The sequence below is a fragment of the Caretta caretta genome, chromosome 3, assembly GCF_965140235.1.
Source record: "Caretta caretta isolate rCarCar2 chromosome 3, rCarCar1.hap1, whole genome shotgun sequence".
NCBI classification, from domain to species: Eukaryota; Metazoa; Chordata; order Testudines; family Cheloniidae; genus Caretta; species Caretta caretta.
Genome location: NC_134208.1, coordinates 189,752,845 through 189,768,703, shown reverse-complemented (window position 1 = coordinate 189,768,703; position 15,859 = coordinate 189,752,845). Strand labels below are relative to the sequence as shown.

The following is a 15,859-nucleotide window of genomic DNA, read 5'->3' as shown; positions in this document are numbered from 1 at the left end:
TGTGACTGCTTAGTTCCTGTGAATACCAGGTGCCTAAATATGGATTTAGGTACCTAATGATAGAAACCCAGGTTTGAAAATATGGGTCTTTGATACATAATCAACTGCATACATAATGTACACAAAACTAGCTTAAAATAATTTGTTTTTATCACAGATCAGTCAGGAGGAATATAAAGTAAGATTTAAAAAGTTAAATGGAAGGTTTATATAATCACCTATCAAAATGTTTTATATACACACACAAAATATGTGACTGTAAAGGCTGATAGAAGTAAAAAAAAAAAAAGAAGTACTAAATAGAACCTAATAGGATTCTAAAATGGAGATAGTGCATCTCTCTTGTTTGCTACTTATAAGGGAGAGCTTTATACTAAGACTTAAAGAATAGCAACTGCCATTCTCAAAACTTCTCATCTTCTCTCTATGGGTCAAGCAAGCATTGCCATACTACAGGCTGGGGACTTTCCTTTCCTCCTAAGAACCATGGAAACTGCCTATGCACAGCCTGGCTGTTCAAGATCTGTGTTTGGGGAGGCTCTGGGACCAAGCCCATTAAAAGACAATCCTTTCAGAGGTGATTTTGGAACTCACTAGCTTTTGGGCTCCAGAGGTTTTTTTTTTTTTTTTTTAGGGACATGATTAAGCAATAAATCCATTAAGTACCATACCTTACAATGCCTTTCAGAACCATCCCCACCAATATCGACTTGTATATGCTAGCACACAATGGAAACCGGATGTATTTATTGTTGAATTGCACCTTTAGAGTGGTTCTTTTGTCCTGTCTGAAAGATTAATATAGTTTGCTCAAACTGAAAGTTTTGTTAGCCTTCTTCGTGCAGACAGGGGTGGCTGCCAATATCTGGAACGAGATTTTGCAAGGTGCAGTTCTTGAAGGTACCTCCTATACTAGTGTAAGTGGTAAGTAAAATAAGGAGAAAATGATGACATTCTTCAAGAAACAGCTTTAGGTCCTTGAAAATGATTATTTCAGTTTGCCTGTAACTGTAAAAATGAGTTTCAGGTAATAGCTTTTCTTTTATACAGTAAATGATGAATGAGCATTTAAACATCAACTCATCCACCAACGAAGATATGAAGAACATAAAAACTCATTGTGCTAACAGGGAGTTTGTGGACTAAAGTTACCTGATTTTTCAACTTGGTGATTATACCATAAAGATGTTCATTTGTCTTTACTTCTACTCTAGTGTTGCAAAAAATATATACATTTCCAACAGAGATAATCAAGCCTTTAGCTCCTACCATTTATATTTCCCCTTTAAATCTTAATGGTCTTTTTAGACTGTGAAGACCGTAAGTGTGGAAAATGTTCTGATGTTCTACCAAACCCCATTAAGCTATTGGAAAAGAGCAAATATATGGAATATATTTAAATATAAAGGAAAAGAAGCATTCCCCTCTCTAATGTTCCCCTTCCTCAAAACAGCATAAATAATCTGCAACCAAATCTTATGGCAACTCAATGTCCTCCATTCCCACTGGCTACATATAGGAGCTCATAGAGTCAGATCCTACTTAGACCATGGTCTTGTCTGAAACAATCTGAAGACTAAAGTGCTTATGTTAAGTCCATGATTTTCAAATGAAAGAAAATTCCTAGCCCAAAATTAATGTTTTGCTTGTGTGCTTCTTGACATGAAGTTTTTCCATCTTCCTATAAAATACTTTTTTCTAAACTTTCTGTTGGATGCATGAGAAAACTCTGACAGTGCTAAATATAAATCCACCTCACAATAATAATTATTTCATAGACCATCTGAATTATAACTGTTCTAAGAGACAATCTACATTCATGGTGAGCAAGGTCTATTATTCCCTGTCATAGGTTTATTTGAATTGTCTCCTGCATTATGAAGTTAAACTATAACTACCAAGCCACTAGGCATCTCAAATGTTTTTTTGTGAGGAATATTACATCAATTATTTGAAATCAAGATGAAAAATTCTTCAGTGCCATAGCATCAGCCTCCCTTTTTGCTTGCTTGCTGGAAATCTAATTTAACACTTGCTTCTAAGGAGCTTTCTTTCTATGTCACTTAAGTACTACAGATGTGTTTATCCAATAATGCCCAGTTCTGTGAAACAGAGTAAAAATCTCAGTCAATGTTTGGAACACGTATCTACAAGCAAAAGCATTTCTTCTTTGTTCTGTCCATTATGCTCTTTATTTAATTCTCTGCATGGGGAATATTTTCCTCCTTCGGAAATCTTTGGGAGAGAGACAGTATCTTAATATAAGTTTTGGAAGTGTTCTGCATTTCATGGATACTGTTGTAGTATGAATAATAAAAGTCATTAAATTATTTCAATTGTTTTGCCTGTGTAGGTTAACAAAAATGCTTATGGACAAGTTCACTTTGGTAAAGTTCAGTGGAGGAAGTCAATGGAGAAGTTAGCCACAAAGATATTTGATCCAGTGATTTGCTTTTTCCCCTCTTTATTGACTAAGAGGTAAAGAATATTAAGCTCATGAATTTGGAAAGATTTGCTTTCCAGCATTTAAGCCCTTGGAAAACAGTTTGCTACAACTCTGTAGGAAAGCCATAAATGGTGTCCTATGATCTGAATGCTGAAAGAAAAAGAGACCAAGACTGCTGGAGAGCACTTATGTTAACTAGAATCTTCAGCCACTGAGATAACAGCAGTCAGAGAATAATTCCTTAATCAGGGTAAAAATCTATAAGTAGGATATAGTTAGCATAGAAGGAGACAAAAACAGGATTCAACATGTCTTGTAACCTTAAGTATAAAGTCTTCTCTGTGTCTACAGTGGAATACACTATACATGAAAATGTATATACATTACAGACGGTGTTGGAAGTGATGCCTGTAGTGAAAGTTGCTGAACACTTTTCATTATGACATTGTTTTCATTTCTTTAAAATCACTTTGGCTAAAATTTCTCATTCTGGGTGATTTTCTTAGTGTGAATAGTTTTGCAAACTTAAAGCAAAAATGGTTCAGCTGTTTCTGAGAATGAGGTTAGGGGAAAAATAGCTTTCACAATGAAAAAACCTCCTACAACTGTTTCATGGAGAAGGCCTTGTGCCTCCATGCTTAAAATTTGGCAGGGAGGTCAACATGAAATCAGATCAGTACATTTTGCTGTCCCTGTGAAAATCCATCCAAATCTGTCTGAATTACAAGTCTATGAAAACTGCCATTTGCATGAACTCGGTAGAAGTTTATTAGAGTTTGACAGCCAAATTCTCTGAAGACTGTCTGCAATGAAGAAGTTACAGCCCAGGTGCAGAGCAAGACTTTCCCTGCAATTCCTTATTGCCAGGGCTCACTGTGATCCCAGTCACCAGAACTGAGAGCAGGGAGCCTTTCCCTCCCATAATCTCCATGCTCTCCCTGCTGGTGGCCAAGCAGTGCAGAGAAGGAGGAACCAGTCTGAAACACATGCAAAGGTGAGAAACACAGTGAAAGGACAATGGGCATCTAGAAAGGGAATGGGGCAGGGGAGACAGGGACAGAAAAGAACAAACTGTCAGGGTGCACATGGTAACGAATAGAGGCAGAGAGGTTTGTAACCTCTAAAGTACCTTCTTCTCCAGAACCTGAAATAGAATGTGGGATTCCAGAGTCCAAACATTACTGTCTGGGAAATATCTTTGAAATTCCCCTCTAGTAGTTAGTTCACATGACAGCTGCCTACTATGGCTGCCAGTTACTCTGTTATTAGCTCAAATTGTAGAGGGCTATGCTATTTCTTCCATAGGACCCCAGTCTCACATGATGCACAGTGCACACGATGGAATGTGCTCTCAGAATGAATTGGTACTGAGTAGTGAATTAAGCTGCTGGCTGTAGGACCCAACCTCTTTTGTTGCAGAAGCTGGCAGGTGTGTAGTGAATGAAGTAGGGGATTGCATGATATTCATTAAATAAGGCATGTGTTGTCACTGAATGACAATAAAAAGTAGCATTGAATAGCTACCTATTCAGTGAGCACCCATCATCCTGTGCATTGAATGAGACAGGGGTCATATAGAAAAAAATAGTATGTGATCATGTAATTAAAGACTGCAATATATATGCATAAGGGGGCCAAATTAAGACTGCAATTTTAATTCTGGCATTTCTTAATGTTTGAGTTCTTGATTTGATAACCTTAACATTATTTTAACTTTTAAAAAATGCAATGTTACTTGCATTAGGAAAAGAAAAACTACCAACACTCCAGTTTTCTAGCACTCCAGTTACTATCACTGTAAAGGATAAACTCCAAGGACTGATATGCATAATTCAGTGTATGGATCACAGTAATCCCTCCTCCTAAACTCTCTGACTTGGTTGTCAAAAAACTTCTGTTTTTTCTTGGTTTGCATGCACTTTCTCATAGGCATCTTCTCAAAACTTGAAGGTTTTCAACATCCACCCAAGAAGAACAAAATTTAAGGGTATGCCTACATTATAGCAACTGGTGTGGATGGCAGCTAGTGTAGACGTACCCTGGCTAGCTGCATTCTCACTAGTTCACTAAAAATAGAAGTGAGGATGCAGGCTTCAGCACAGGATGGACAAGCTCACCCGACCCCGCTGCGTACATACTCGCTTGTGCAGCCTGCACCATGACATCCTACCTTCTGTTTTTAGCAAGCTAGAATACAGCTAGCATGGGTACCTCTTCACACTCTCAGTTGCAGTGTAGGTACACCCTAATAGTCCTTAGGACTCTCTTTGGTCTTTGGCTGTGGAGTGTATCTTCTAGTTGTAATGTTGGTGTTGTCTAAGCTCCTTGGTTGCTTTCCCAAATTCAGATCACAAGAAATATACAGGAGTTTTTAAAATAAACATAATCCAGTAAACTATATAAACGTATATATTCCTCACAATGCTTATATATATTAATTAATTATTGGAACAAAATCCATATATTTTAAGCTCTTTGTCAGAAATAGCTTACTACACACACCTTCTATCTGGCCAGAGGCTATCAGAAAGAGACTGACTTCATCAGACAATTTAACTCGTGAAGAATGCTGTATACAATGTCTATGCTATGACCCGATTTCAAAGGTGCTGAGCATTTGCAGCTCCCAATTACTTCTGAAAATCAGACCTATGTTAAATAGCATATACCAAGAACACAAGTGCATCTAAGCCACTTGTTGCTACATTCCTTCCACAGGTCAATGGTGACATTCAGCGTTACATTATTGTTGTGCCTTTCTTTTTGTCTATCCTTGTGTCTGTCTTTGTAATTTCTATGGCGTCTAAACAAGACTGTTAGTGAAACTCCCTAAGGGATTTTCTGAACTGATGATGGATGTGTGTTCCAAGAAAGCTTCAGGTGAAAGAAAATCCCCTTCATACAAAAAGGGCCACATCACAATCCTCTGTCAAAAATAAACACTCCTCTTGTGAGTTTAAGGTACTTGGAAGACTGAATTCCTACTTGCTGACATGAGGGCATGGTTTGTGTCTCTGCTGAGCAGGAGGCATGAGTGGCCATACAAGCCTGTAGATATTCTGAAATCCAAGGGGAAATACTTCAGATGCTGGGGAGCCTGTGGAGGGTATTCCCTACAGTACTACTGCTCAAGGTCCCCAAATTCTCCTGTGAACTGACCATGCTTCCTAACCCACACCAGATCTACCATCTGCTTTCTCCAAAGGAGTTTTGCAACATGATGATGAAATAACATGAAGGTTAATGCTGAAAGGAGCAGCATTAATTCTCATGTATATTCCCCCATGGATACTTCGCAGACAAGACTGTGTAGAGTAACCATCCTTTGAGTTTTAACAGTTGAAGAGACAAAGTATGCTCATTTAGTGATGCTGACAGTCTCCCCTCTAATCAACAATGCTCCACCAAATCTGCAGAAGCCCAGCCACATGATGACAACGACATGGAAAGGCTCCCACTTAGTGAAAGAAGGGCAAATGATCATGCATTTCGTTAAACGTTTCTACCTCTGAAAGGTAATTAAACTGTTTTACTGGAGTTTTCCATACTTTCCTCCACCCATGCTGCCTAAAAATGGATGGCATTATATGATCTATAATCTCATAAAAAGGCACCTCAAAAATCACAGTAAAATGAAATACATTATTCAGTGTTTGATGTGCATTTGTCCTAATCTATCAAAATCAAGTAGTTACGAAGGAGCACTTTCTAAATAAAGAAATTTGAAAATGTCACAGGAAATGCAAATAAAACTACTCCTATTACCATTTGGAAAATGGGGATTAAAATAGTGTGTCCTACATACTTTTTTGGGGGGGGGGGAATTTTGTAGACACAATTACTAATTTGATGTGCTTACATGACTTCATTCTTTTCTTTGTAAATACATTGTATCATCATGAAATCAAATCCAATTTTTAACAATAAAAGAAGATCAAAAGTTTTATCTTTACTTTAATAAGCGTCTTGCCATACAAATTTGCAATCTACAAGTGATCTGGCCAAATCTTTTAACTGATTTTGATTTGTGTAGTTCATTTTAATGCTACATAAACATTAAATAATTCAATGACTAAATGAAACCTTATAATGCAAAGTTGTTTAGGCATGTTTTCCTGTCCACCCGCAAATAATCAGATAATTATATGTAACAGTCATAATTTCTTCAAACAAATTATGTTCTGATGAAGCATGAAAGAGGTTTCCTGGCACGGTTTTGAGTTCAACTAATCTTATCTTTATTTTACAATAGGTGACTGTATGTGTAACCTGTTTAATGGCATTGTGGTTTGACTGTACCCTGTTGTGAAGGTACTTTTCAGTAAGTCCCTTTTGATCATGTCATTTTTCCAAATAAATATGGGTATCTTTTATCATGAAAAATCTCAAGTTCACTAAACTTGGCAAATATGTGAATATATTTTTCAATACTGACTGCATTGTGCTTTATTCATCATAGATCATCTTCTCAATGTGTTGTTTAAGAAGAAAGCAGAGTGTTTACAGAAAGAATGGAGACAGTTTGCAATGTACTTGAACATGGGACTTTTTAAAAATTCTTCTGCGTGGATCAATTGATGTAATCAAGCCATTTAAATGGTTGTGTCATATCCGTTATTAATATGAGCATGTTTCTATAAAAAGAAAGTAAAAGTTTCATCACAGAATATCATGCTACAATCACTGGGTGGAAACCTGCGATGAAATCCTGGATCTATTAAAGCCAATGGCAAAATTCCTTTTGAATTCAATGGGGCCAGGTTTTCATCCCTGGCATTCAGTGATGTTGAACTATGATTGCTTTGATCACCTTAAAAGTATATTGAAAAAAGAAAAATACTTCAGTTTCTTCTTGCTTCTATGTGTCTCAATGGCACAGCACAAACAGTCATGCTTATACAAGCCTGGCTAATAGTTAATACATACCAAAAAAAGAAATGTTTCTGATACAAAACTAAGTCAGTGTTTCGCTCTTAATGACACATAATTCCACATGCCAAGCTACAGTAGGTTTGGACATGCAACAGGAATTAGTCATATTTATATCTGTCATTTAAAAAAAATAAGTACATACCCATTTTCATCAATCATTGGAGATGAGTCAGGTCTGCAAAATTTGGCTCTAAACATATGTGTTCGGATCTAGACTTTTGCCTGGCATATTACAGACATAAAAGCCAGCCATGACCTTTGGATTCAAATTTCCTAAGAATTCAGGAGAGGAAGCAAGTGTTTGGATTTGGGGACCCAATACAGCCCAGAAACTTTACAGGTTGAATGCTTGTTGATAGGCCACAAATGATCAAATTACACAGAACTGTCATAATCATCAAACACACAATGTGTACATTCTAAACGGAGAATGGTGAAAAACAGAACTCAGATACAGAGTATCTGTGTATAGTTGTCTTGTGTGGAATTAACTTCTCTTACACTAAAGCAGCAGTTCTCCAACTGTGACCTTCAGGAGTCCACAGAGCACCCCCGATGGTACGCAGAGTTAAATTATTTGAGAGACATGTGGTGGTCCATAGCCTGTGCTAGAACAAATCTCTCTCTTCCTAAGTGTCCTGCAAAATAAAAGAGCTAGAGACCGACTGCAGCTGGAGAACACCTACAAGAATGGTAGACTGAAAGCAAATAGTCCGATAAAGGCATTAATGCCATTCTATTGGTACTGTATACATCTCCCTTACGTGAAGAAGAAAATAGGGAGTATATTTATATACAGCACCACTTTGATCTCTCTCTCTCTCTGATAAACTGACAATATTTTGGTTCTAAACTTTAAACATCAAAATCAAATCCACATTCAATTTCCTGTGGTGATATAATAACGTTGGACAATATGTATGTAGCAGGACTGCCCAAAAAGTCTGACAGACATGCACTGAAGGGCCATATCTCAATTCACCAACAATGAAAGAGGGAGAAGAAAGAGAGAAGAGGAGAGAAAGAGAGAAAAAAGAGAAGCAGTAGCAGCTACAGACTGAAGACGAGAGATATAAGATATGCCAAGAAAGGTCTGGAAATCAGCATGCTCTGCTTTTGTGTTACAAAAATATCCACCTCTAATAAAAACACATCTGCCATGTTTCAGTCTGTTTTCTCAGACTGTTAAATGTTATTTTTCCCATCGTTCTCTTCTATCCCAGGCCATCTTTTTCACTACTGTATTTATTTTTTCCTTTCTTTAGTTCCTTCTCTCTCATTTCTCCTTTTTTCTCTTGCTGTCCCCTATCTCTGATGTTCTTTTGCCACATGCTACCAGCAATATCAGCAAAATAGAAGGAGGGTAAACATCAAATAGCCATTCACACTCCTCGTAATGCACAGACGCCATTGAACAGGGCCTGAATTTTGGTTTGGCCAACACTAAATGACAATTTAAGTAAATGCTTCAAGTTGTCATTTTTCACAAAGAAAATACCAGCTTCTAGGTACTAGAGGTGATAGAGATAATTTTGGCCCATGGACTGAAAAATTACATGCCACGCTGTGATTGCTGGGAAAGATGTGTATCACCATTGTGTACATATGTATACCACTTGGTCAAATTCAACCCACATGCGTGGGTCTCATTAACTTCTATTTAACTGTATGCCACTGAAGATAATGAAAGCCACATGTGTGAATCCCCTCGTAGATGATCACTAAGGATGCATAGTGCACTGGAAGGGCATGTATTTACTACAGTCAGGTCAGAAGGCACATACATGCCCAACAGTGCACCATGATCCCCTAAGCCTGTGCTAGAACAAATACTAAATGTTCCTGTTGCTGGGGGTGGAGAGAAGGGCTGCAGAGTGGCTTCTCTGTGGGTTTTTTGGAGAGCGAGGGTATTAGAAGCAGAAAACTTTTATCCCACATTCCCTTGGCCAAACTGGGAATAGGCCCCTTGATATTTTAAATCCCACTAGACCAATTTTTCCCTCACTTTGGGATGATTTCATCATTTGTATGTTCTGCATCAGAAAAGCTATACATGTGTTCAAGCAAGAGCCTCTGCACATGAGGAAGCCAGAATTTGGCCATTTGCACAGTATTTTTCAAAGGAAATGAGCACATATTTTAATAGTTCATTCTTTTAAGTGGCTGTTGCCTATTCCTTAAGTTAATTCTATTCACATCTATAAACTCTCCCTCATTAGTTGTTTAACTTCGGTGCTAATTTTTAAAATTTATTTAAAAAATAAAAAAAATAAAATCACATAACAAAAGCAACTCAGATATAATACAAATTTTTAATAGATAAAATCTTCATATTATTCCTAAATAAAATAGCAATCTTTGCCTGATTGAGTCTAGAAGTTTTGGTGCTATATCTAGATACAATGGCATGCATTACACATTAATTGCTTATTTAGGGAAATACTTTTTACTCTTTCAAGATATTTGTAGATCAGCCAAATTTCTATAGCAGATGGGTAAAAATCTATTGTTTCCAGAACTGAAGGAAAATTAGTGAAGCCTAATAAAATTCATGCTATTGCAGCTCTATACCTAAAGAACAACTATTTTAGCTCATTCACCTTACAACAGCATACATACTATGTTACTCTTTGAAATACGCCCGTTGTTAGAAAGAATACATTGACTTTACAACTGTGACTTTTTTACAAGTGTGACTTTTACAATTAAAAGCAAAATATGGTTTCTGTAAATTCTATCTCTTGCCTCTATTGAAACTTTATTTCTCTATGAGGTCCAAAAAGTAATTGCTGCTTGTGTATAAATTTGTCCCTGTGAGATATTCCCTTCTGTTCCTGAGAGTCCTTATTCAAATACAAGCTCATTAACGCATTTGAGCAGTTAACACATTTACTGTTTCCTGCTGCTATTTATATACATAATAGGCCAAAATCTGCTCTTAGTTATGCTGTATCAACCTGGGAAACTCCACTGACACCTGGGTAAATAAGACCAGAATTTGGTCCTTGTGTGTAGTATTTATTTAGCTGCTCCATTAATTTGTCCATATTCATTTGTATATAAGGATTTTCCTTCCTCTAGATTATCATTACTAAATCCCTGGTCCATGCTCTGGTCATCTATTGCTTTCTTTCCTGAAACTTCCAGCCGTCTGGTCTCCCTGATTCCCATATCACTTCCCGCAAGCCCATGGTACATGCTGCAGCCAAAATCATCTTCCCTTCCAGCTACTTCAACTGTGTTGCATACCTCCTAGAATCCCTGCATTAAACCATTCTTAAACCATTTCATACTCCTGTCCTCACCTTTAAGGTCTTGTCCAGTTCTGCTCTGTCTACAGTTTGCCACTCATACCCTATTACTCCCCCGTGACATATGCTACACTCTGCCATTTCTGCATGCTTTGAAGGATTCCAGCTTCCATGTATCATAAGCAGTTCTGTGCCTTTTCCTCTGCTACTCTTTATGCCTAGAACATTGTCCCTGATCCAGTGTGCCATTCATTCTTATTCCCTTTTCCGTCAAATCCTTTCCCAAGACTCCTTTGTGTTAGTCTTTCACAACTGATCTCCACACCATTTTTTTTTTTTTTTTAACTGGACATCGTGCCTTCTAACTAACACTGTAGCTTATAAAGATGAGGAAACAAATCTAAAAAAATCTATATATATATAAATAAAATAAATTAATGAGATTGGTTTGCAACGAAGGTTTAACTCATATTTTTAATAACTTTTACTGTGAAATATTTTAGTTGGGAACACATAGATGGCTACTCATTTTTGCACAGCTTAGAGACAATTGTACAAATGTATGTGTCATGTGGGTGAATTTCTTACTCTTCTAATGGAACTCTATGCATTGTACTTTTACCCTTCTCCATCCTATAGCACTTTCCCTTTGTCAGTTAGCCATTCCTCTGTTATACCTAGATCTTGTCAGGAATTCTCCATTGGTATGAATTTCCAATGGAAAGGGCAGCTTCTGCAAACTTTTGCTAACATTTTTATTTTCCTTTAGAAATACTCAAACAAAAGATTTCATTTTGGGTCGGCTATCCCTAAATCAAAATATTTCAGATTGTCAAACTCACCTGTAATGTTTTCAGGCCAGACAACGTCTTCCACTATGCAGCACAGAGCAGCACGGTGAACCCTGGGAGTCACATGACTGCCAGTTCATCCGGGGAGATACAGTCCAGTCAGGGAGCCTGGCCCAAAAGGAGACAACGAGAGAATCAGGCACTACAACCACCACAATTCCGATAAGGCCGTACACCACAACAGGAAAGTGCAGTTTAACATTGAACTGTCTTGAAACAAAGAATCCGGGGTTAGTTCAACAAACTGAACTGAAATGTCTGATCACTTCCAAACAGACATTTTTCTGGACGTTAATTCTGAAAAGAAAGAAAAAAAAGGATATTTCTACTTTTTGTCCCAAAGTGAGATAAAAAATGTTGCAATATTGGAATTTCCCATGAGATATTAAATTCTAATTTCCACTCAGTTCTAGTTAGTTATACTTAACTCATCCTTCAAATACTGACATATTCGTAAATATACTTGTGTGACTGAATATACATATTTTCTACAGCTCAATAGGAAAAACTCATGCCCATGAAAACACTCCTGTGTTTGCAGGACTCAGTCCTTAGTCTCTGGGCTCTGCAGTCCACTCCACTTGTACTATGTGTCCTGGTAGAGCATTATGCACACCCGTGGAACTGTAAAAATAAGTGACAACCAACAGTAATAATGGAAGCTGCCACACATTTTTCCACTGGAAATTGACAACTAAAGAAACTCAGACAATTGCACAAAAAATGCAGGTACATCAATTTTTGCCACAAAAAAGTGTCGCACAATCCTAAAAATTGCTGGGTTCTTCCCAATCCTCCTGTTACTAAATATTTTAGTAAGCCAGTTTTCAACTATCAACTATCATTTCTATCTGCCTCAGAGCCTCGTGGCCTGATTGTCTCCTTGCTTACACCAGAGTAAATCAGGACTAACCCCAATGAAGTCAATGGCCAACACAAAACAGTTAAAATAGTTTAGCACAACCTTGATGTGAGTCCTTGTGCCCTATTGGTGTGTGTCTGGTACTGCAGCCTGGTATGCATTTATGTCCAAAAACGTTGTAAAAACAATAGCTTAGTTATACAGGTTGGTATTTATCCTAGTTCATTTTGGGATTCTTGTCAAAATTCTCAAATGGGTCAATTACTAGCACATTATACTGTCACCTAAAAACTTCTGATGAAAAATGTGTGTGTGTGTACACAAATTTGTACGTTGCCCCCGGTGAATATAAAAATGTACAGGTACAGTAAACTATGTTTCTTTCCTGTGCCGTGGCCACAACAGAACCTTTGTTATGTTATCCCATGACTTATATAAGGGCTTTTTCCTGTTTGGTGCCAGCTTTTCCACCCACTGTAAAGAGTTCTTCTTAAATACCAAAAGAAAATTAACAGTGATTTCTGGCATTGGTCAGGACCTTGCATGTAAGAAACAATATTTGTATAATTCAGGCATCCACTACTGTTATTACACTATGATGATATATGTTAAATTAAATTTTCATGAACGTGCTAGTGTGTATGTGTAGAACTAGCCTCTTCTGGATGGAAACAGAACTGTTGAACTATGTGGCATACACCACACAAGGGTAACAATTAACTATTAAGTAGTAAGGGTCTGTGCTGACTCACAACAGACCAACACTTTGTAACCCTGCAGATTCCCCCACCTGCCAGCAGTCTAGCACATATTTTCTGGTATGCCCTATTGGCTGGCAATATCCATCATATTGAGATCCATATATGGGCCAATTGACCCTGTCCCCTTTTCACTCTTCCTAGAGTCCCTCAAGAGCACTAGATGCTGCTCTCTCCATCTTGATACTTCTACAGGGCCCACCAGTGGAGCTATTACTTTTGTTATTTTGGAAAATACCTTTGAGGAAAGAGAGTACTGCCCATTCCCCCAAAGAAAAGCAGTGGGAGCAGGAAACACTCCTGTCCAGTTACTGCCAGTGTCTATCTAAATAGCTCCCTGCAGCCTGAGACCCACCCTACTCCACAGAAATCCATGTTAGAAAATTAGGGAGACTGGAGTTTCCTTAGCTATAGCACTTGGCTCCAAACCCTGTGGTTTCCATAGCTATGCCACAAGGGATTCTGGAACAACTGAGGCACAGTTCAATAGGATTGGTTCAAAAAAAGCTATTTTTTTGGAATGAGATCAGTGGGACTGACAGATGCCTCATCTCAAAGATTAAAGATGGGACATGGCCACCTACCTCTCTCTCAAGATCCAGGTAGGAAGGGAAGGAACTCTCTGGTCAAAGACTTGGAGTTAAGTGGGAGGAGGTTTGCAGGTCAGTGGACAGCCCCACAGTAACACGTTAAGTTAAAAGGGAATCCCATGAACTGCTGGGAGTGCTTGGTCCAGAGAAACAGGGTCCTGTAAGCATCTGGCAAGATGCTGAGTATTAGATATTTCAGGTACGGGGAATGCCAAAATCAAATAGCAGAGCATTCATTCATCATTACTATGTATCACTTTAAAAATGTAAGTGAGCATGTATCATTTGATCCACAGAGAAGCATCTGAATGTTGTGCTTCATTCTCCGTTCTGAACCGCAGAGTTACGCATGCAGAGTTAGAGGTACTCAGAACAAAGCACTGATTCCATAGATGTGGCAGAATAGCTCTTTGGAGCAAGAACCACATTTTTATGTATGTTTTTAGAATGCCTAGCACAATGCCAATCTAGATTGGTACCCTGGGGAACAACAATGATAATAATAAAACTGAACAGTAACTTCACCACTAACACAATGGAAACGATATGTTATAACAATATTTACACAGCACTCTCAGTTGTCAACTAATTGCATATATGAAGCAGAAGGAAAAGAATACATAATAATTCAGGGTTCTGGCATCTGAACTATTGTAGAAATTCCATTTCTTTCCCTAAAGAGCTTATATTTTCTACGCAGGTTAGTCACCAGAAAGTGACACTTATAGAACATACTGCATATCTAATTCCCACCAGTAGAGGGAGGTAGCACACATACCCACCAGCATACTCTAAATAGGATAATTAAATGCTAACTTGCATTATGATGTTGTCTTCAAGTAAGTAAATACTGAGTTTGTGTCCCTACTTTATTTCTGGCCATCTCTAATTGCTGTGCCGTTCAGAAGTTCACTGGAATAATCTTTGATAGAGGTTCAGGAAGTAAGGTGTGGGGGGGAGTAAACAGCACACTGGCTTAGTGCACCAGCCTTTTACTTCTGGGGACCTAGTTTCAAATATGACATGTAGCTTCATGATTAAGGAAAATGATCGTAGGAGATGCTGAACCCTTTCAGGAGGCACCCAGTACATCATAGCATCTGGCCGTAATTTGGGAGGTCTTAATCTGTTTTCTAGTGGATTTTTGTCCAATCTGAAAACAAGACACAATACAGCATGCTTGGCAGTCTCTGCTATGGAGAATAGCAGGATATCACAAGTCAGGATTGAGAAGTATTGGTAAAAGTGAGCGGGAAAGTTTACACAGTACAGTCCAATGTTATTCTGAGTTCTAGCTAGTGCTACTGTAGATAAATCTCACTAACATTAAAAAAACAAAAACAGATATTTTACATTTTTAAAATTAAGTAAAAAAAAAAAACCACACCACAAAGTGAATCATTAAGCAGGGAATCATTTACTTTACACCTAGAGTATCTGTTATTCTTCTTAGCTACATACAAGGTTGAAAAAAAGCCACCAAAATACAACACCCTTTTCTAATTTGATAAAGATAATTTCAGCCAATAAATCTGTGCAAAAGCAGTAAATCCCACCTTGAAAGCTGCCAGTGCTATTATGGATGAGTTTCTCTCTCGCTTTCTGATACACACATACGCGTGCACACACACACGTTGCCAGTTATATTTATTAGAATCCTCATACCCAGTGAGCAGATAGCTCATCTGAATTTTATCAGGTGTCTCTATAATTAAAGTTTATTGTAAAGAGAGATATTATTGGTATATTTTATTACTTGTCTATGAGAAACTGAGCCAAGTAAGAGGCATAAATGAATTCAGTTTTACAGTACTTTGTTTTAAACAAATGTCACTACCTGCACACACATACCTAATTATCAGTTCTTACATATTCTGCCAAATATCAAGCTCATAGTTCATAAGCCAGCCTCATGACAGGCAGTAAATATATTCTCCCTAATTTAAATTTTATTGCCAAATACCCTCTGTACCACATTAACCAACACTAAATCACACCATTCAATGCCAGCATTACCAGTGTTTACTTACTGATTCAAAAAAGAAAAACAGTACAAATTCATATTTCCACAGATCTGTATCTAAAGGGACATACTATACATATAAGTAAGCAATTCAAAACAACAGTGCAGGAAGGTTAACTAAAGAGGTAACAAATGGGAACAGGTTA

At 37.7% G+C, this 15,859-nt stretch overlaps 1 protein-coding gene across 45 annotated transcripts in view; it reads right to left on the bottom strand.

The window, feature by feature from the left end:
* Positions 1-15,859, bottom strand: part of LOC125633483 (uncharacterized) — a 786,124-nt gene that overhangs the window by 264,008 nt on the left and 506,257 nt on the right. For all 45 annotated transcript variants that reach the window (XR_012667838.1, XR_012667837.1, XR_012667812.1 and 42 more), the window contains one exon: positions 11,472-11,588. The gene's annotated coding sequence lies outside the window, so the exon portion shown is untranslated. The remainder of the gene's footprint in view (positions 1-11,471; positions 11,589-15,859) is intronic.